Raw genomic sequence first — 6,124 nt, 5'->3', positions numbered from 1 at the left:
TTTAAGGAAATGCAAACTGCTGACGAACTGAATTTTCTATCAGCAAAATGGCAGACAGAGAGAAACTGAAATTGACAAGGTTCATCCCTCTGTAATTCCAATTCCAAAGGGAGAAGCAGAGACTAGATTTACAACATAAATGGACCATTTATGTGCTACCATATTTAGCTGAGTTGCTTTTTACATAGCACACAATTGCTGGGCAACATGAACATGATTGTAAGTGAATAGTAATGTTTCTACAGTATACAATTGATTACAGCTTCTTTTATAACCCTGTTTGCACATACCTCTAGGCTTAATGTGACAATAAATCGAGAGTCAATCTGAATTGGACAGAAATTAGACTTGTAATGGATTTCACGTGGATGAACAACACCTTGGAAACCTCTTCACCTCTTCAGATATGCAAAAGAAACCTTAATTATTTGGTAGGTTTAAAAATATGAGGGTCAGGGAAAGGATATGTCGACTCCTGTTTTCAGAAGAAAAAAAAAACCCTATACGCTGCAATAAATCACAGCCTAAGCCCAATGACAAAGCTTTATGAATTAGATGTGGATGGAAAGGCAATACCCTGATTTCATTAAGAGCCTGTAATGCATTTTCTAAATCTGATTTGTGCGAAGAGACGCCAACAATTTTACCTGCATGGATATGGCTGAGGTTGGACGCTTTTGCATGCTTAAGTTACTTAAATGTGTCCATATAGTTTTGTAGCTGTGTTGCAGTTTTAATTATTGTGGTGAGCTGCCTTGAGTGTATGACGAGGTGGTATCTAGATGTTTCAAGGAGAAAGAAGGAGACTACGAGAAGGGAGGCATTTTGTCATGTCAGCACTTAGCCGCTTTTTGTGCTATTCATTATTTAGCAGCCATGCTTTTTGGATGCCTGACAAACATTGCTTTGCAATCCTGGAAAGAATTTGGTTTCAAACCTCAGCGGATCATTTCAGATGATGAAGAAAAGTCTTAGATTTTATTTTTAGCACTTTGGAGAACATCAAGATTCAGTGGCAGACCCACCTTTCACCAGAGTCCTGCTAGATCAGACTGAAAGGCCCATTTGATTCAGCGTCCCATTCTCTCTCTTTTTAAAAAAATGATTTTTAGTGAAGTTTCAAAACACCAACACCAACCAACAAAAACATCACATCTTATTACATATATCCTGCTTTATGCTCCATAGAGCCATTGACTTCCGTCCTTCCCTTCCACCAGTTTTCCTATTCCAATCTATAATTCACAGTTTATTTAATTAAAAATTACACCATAACATACTTCAATCCTGCCAACATTTTCATATTTGTACAGTTCTCACTTATATAAACCATAAATTTACTCCATTCTTTTTGGTACTTTGTCTCCTCCTGATTCCGAATTCTGTGTGTCAGTTTAGCCATTTCAGTGTATTCAACCAGCTTTATCTGCCATTCTCTTAGCGTTGGCATCTCCTGTAACTTCCACTTTTGGGCTATCAAAACTCTAGCTGCTGTTGTTGCATACAGATATAGTCTTTGGTCTATCTTCTTAACATCTTCTCCCACCAAGACTAGCAAAAATTCTTCCGGCTTTTGGGGAAAACTATACTTAAACATCTTTTTTAACTCATTATAAACCAATTCCCAAAACTCTTTTATTTTATTGCATGACCACCACATATGATAGAAGTCTCCATCCTTTTCCTTGCATTTCCAACAAGTTTTACTACTTGTCCTATACATTTTTGCCAGTTTGGTGGGAGTGAAGTACCAACGATAGACCCATTCTCATAGTGGCAAATCAGATGCCTACGAGATGCTCGGAAGCAAGACCTGACTCTTCCCCACTTAAGTTTTTCAGAAAGTGGTATTCAGTGGCATGGACCTCTCATGCTGGATATAATAAATTGCCACCATCAATATAGTCACTGGTGGCTTCATTCTTAAGCATGCACTGTATTTGTGTCAAATTTGGTGTATGCAATATTTTGGGAGTGAAGGGGTCAAGGTAGTTTTATGGGCAACTGCATGATTTGAGTAAAACACAGAAAGTGTGGAGCAAGCAGGTGGGTTAGCATCTGTCTGTCTTGGGAGACCATAGGAGAGTGCACCTTCAGGGATGAAATCAAACCATTACAGAGTTACAGCGCCTGCTGTGGCTGAAAAGACCAACAGGGGAGAGAAATGTTTTGTTGCAACTGGGGCAGATGAAGGCATCTGGTTGTGCTGATGCAAGTGTAAGGTAAAGGTAAAGGTACCCCTGACTGTTAGGTCCAGTCACGAATGACTCTGGGGTCCATCTCACTTTACAGGCCAAGGGAGCCAGCGTTGTCCACAGACAGCTTCCAGGTCATGTGGCCAGCATGACTAAGCCGCTTCTGGCGAACCAGAGCAGCGCATGGAAACGCTGTTTACCTTCCCACCGGAGCGGTGCCTATTCATCTACTTGCACTTTGACGTGCTTTCGAACTGCTAGGTGGGCAGGATGCAAGTGTACCACGGCGTTAATTGTTTTCCGGGCTTCTCCCAGCTGTCATTCCTCCTCTGGTCGCTGCTGTAAACACAGAACCTGACTGTCTCCAGGCTCTGTGGCCATCTGCAAGGGATTCCCACGCTGCAAGGTTATTATTATTATTTATTAAATTTGCATACCGCCCGATACCCGCAGGCCTCAGGATAAAAATACAAAATAAAACACAAAACACTTAATCAAAATAAAAGCAAGAACAACCCATTAATGCCCCCTCCAAAAAACCCCCCACCATTTTAAAAGGTAGGTAAAAGGTAAAGGAACCCTAGACGGTTACGTCCTGTCAAAGGCAACTATGGGGTTGCGGCACTCATCTCACTTTCAGGCTAAGGCAGCCGGCGTTTGTCCACAGACAGCTTTCCGGGTCATGTGTCCAGCATGACTAAACTGCTTCTGGCGCAACGGGACAGAAGTCAGAGGGCCTGGAAACGCCGTTTATCTTCCCACCGCAACTGTACCTATTTATCTACTTGCACTGGTGTGTTTTTTAACTGCTAGGTTGGCAGAAGTTGGGACAGAGAAACGGGAGCTCGCCCCGTCATGGGGATTCGAATTACTGACCTTCCGACTGACAAGCACAAGAGGTTTAGACCACAGTACCACCTGCATCCCTATTTTAAAAGGGCATTGAATTTCAGACAGCCAAAGGCCTGGTTAAAGAGGAATGTTTTTGCCTGGCACCTAAAGGTATATAATGAAGGAGCCAGGCAAACCTCCTTGGGTTGATGTTGCCAATCTTTCTGTCTCTGTTAACTCAGAGTTGGTCTGCCAACAGGCCCGGTGCCTGAAGTCTGCTTCTTGTATAGCACAACCTTGGGGATCCTGACACCTTCCATTCTGTAGACATGACCAAGCAAACGTAGATATCGCTGAGACAGGAGTTCAAACATGCTGGGAATATGGACTTTGGAAAGCACATATTTGTTTGAAACACAGTGCAGGTGTCGTTCCTGACAGACGTAAGTTGTTTCTCACCAAAGCGCTAGAGAAGAATGGCACATGAACATTTTGCTTCATATCTCAGGTTCTATAAATGCAAGAGACTGTGTTTTTCTCCTAAATAAAGGTAAAGGGGACCCCTGACCATTAGGTCCAGTTGTGACCGACTCTGGGGTTGCGGTGCTCATCTCGCTTTATTGGCCGAGGGAGCTGGCGTACAGCTTCTGGGTCATGTGGCCAGCATGACTAAGCCGCTTCTGGAGAACCAGAGCAGCGCACGGAAATGCCGTTTACCTTCCTGCCAGAGTGGTACCTATTTATCTACTTGCACTTTGACGTGCTTTCGAACTGCTAGGTTGGCAGGAGCTGGGACCGAGCAACGGGAGCTCACCCTGTCTTGGGGATTCGAACTGCCGACCTTCTGATCAGCAAGTGCTAGGCTCTGTGGTTTAACCCACAGCGCCACCCGCGTCCCTTTCTCCTAAATATTTAACCCCAAAATAAACAAGCATACTCTTTGCTTTCAAACCAGTTGCATGACAGGTTATTGCAGAGTCAAACCAGTGTACAGCATACAGCTGTCTGGAGCAGGTCCTTGAGCAAGGTTGATGGTGGTGGTTGCTGTGATACCTTGCATGAAAATGGGTATAAATCAGGGTATTCAGATCTGAAATGTTGAAGGCTAGGCGTATAATTATGATTACATATTCATGCCTCTTTGATAAATGACACAGAGAAGGACTTTCTCTCTCTGCTGCTGTAAGGAGGGGAAAGAGAACTGGCTACAATTGCTCATGTTTTGTTAGCCCCCAAATGGAAAACAAGCGAAGTCCCAACTAAAGAAGGGTGGCAACTTAAACTGATGGAATATGCGCAGCTTGCAGATCTAACTTATAGAATAAGAGAACAAGAAGAACAATCGTTTAAAGAAGATTGGAAAATGTTCATTGAATATATGGGGGGAATTGTGTACACTTGAAAACGTTGGCAGCATTAAGATAAATTCAACAGTGTAAACAAGATTTGATGGAAGTAGTAATACTCAGTGGTTTAGTTTATATAAAATATGCAGGGATTTATGCTTCACAAAATGAACTTTTGAAAGAGAAGAGAAATCATTGATATTTTAAGGTTGTTTAAAGGAATATTCTAAATTCTGAAACAGAAAAATTGTGTGTGTGTATCTGGCTGCAATTGGAGAATGTTGTGTGTGTGTGTGTGTGTGTGTGTGTGTGTGTGTGTACCTTCTTTGTAGCATGATTTGAAAGGGAAGAGGGCTACCTTGCCAAATACATAAATGCCATTTTCACTGTAGCGCAATGAATGATGCATCTTTTGGCAGAATGTGACCACCACACATACCCATTTCTACTTTGTTAGTCTGAAATTCAGGACACACATGGTTTATTTGGCCATTAACCATAACCCAAAGAAACTGATCTACGTTTTTAAAATGTCTGTGTCTCAGGCGCCATCTTGTGGACATACTATACTGTGTTTCTTTTTTAAAAAAAGGAAAGCGGTGCCTGTGGGTCTGTCTTGGTAAAGACAACAAAGAGACTTGCGGCAATTATTGTGGTGGCAACCGACCTTCTTGAACTAGCATCCACTTCTCGGGAATGATGAAATGGTATCTGTTGTTGGCAGTTGTGTACATGGATAAAAGGGGGGTTGTGGAGTGTATATATTGTGAGCAAATGCTTTGTATGGTGTCTGTGACAGCAGACAAAGGAAAGTGACTTCTTGTATCTGACAGTGTGGGTTCTAGTCCATGCACACTTATGACTCAATGGTCTTTTTGTTCTTAAAAATATACCCTAATAACAAAGCCAAAGGCTGTCTATTATCATTACTACTACTACTATTTAAAAAAGAGGGACGCGGGTGGCACTGTGGGTTAAACCACAGAGCCTAGGACTTGCCAATCAGAAGGTCGGCAGTTCGAATCCCCGTGACGGGGTGAGCTCCCGTTGCTCAGTCCCTGCTCCTGCCAACCTAGCAGTTCAAAAGCACGTCAAAGTGCAAGTAGATAAATAGGTACTGCTCCGGTGAGAAGGTAAACGGTGTTTCCATGCACTGCTCTGGTTTGCCAGAAAGCGGTTTAGTCATGCTGGCCACATGACCAAGAAGCTGTACGCCGGCTCCCTCGGCCAATAAAGTGAGATGAGAGCCACAGCCCCAGAGTTGGCCACAACTGGACCTAATGGTCAGGAGTCCCTTTACCTTTACCTTTAAAGGACCCCTGCACGGTTAAGTCTAGTCAAAGGTGACTATGGGGTGCGGCGCTCATCTCGCTTCAGGTCAAGGGAGCCGACGTTTGTCCACAGACAGCTTTCCGGGTCATGTGGCCAGCATAACTAAACTGCTTCTGGTGCAACGAAACACCATGACGGAAACCAGAACACGCAGACACACCATTTGCCTTCCTGCTGCAGCAGTACCTATTGATCTACTTGCATTGGCATGCTTTTGAACTGCTACGTTGTCAGGATTTGGGACACAGCAACAGGAGCTCACTCCATCATGGGAATTCGAACCACCGACCTTCCGATCAGCAAGCCTAAGAGGCTCAGTGGTTTAGACCACAGCGCCACCAGCGCGCCACCAGTATTAATGTACAAGGCACTAATATTAGCCTTTTCTTTCAAGGTAGGAAAGACCTCTATTCTTCCTGC

The sequence above is a fragment of the Podarcis liolepis genome, assembly GCF_965112155.1.
Source record: "Podarcis liolepis genome assembly, chromosome: 3".
NCBI classification, from domain to species: domain Eukaryota; kingdom Metazoa; phylum Chordata; class Lepidosauria; order Squamata; family Lacertidae; genus Podarcis; species Podarcis liolepis.
Note: the sequence above shows the minus strand (reverse complement) of the source record.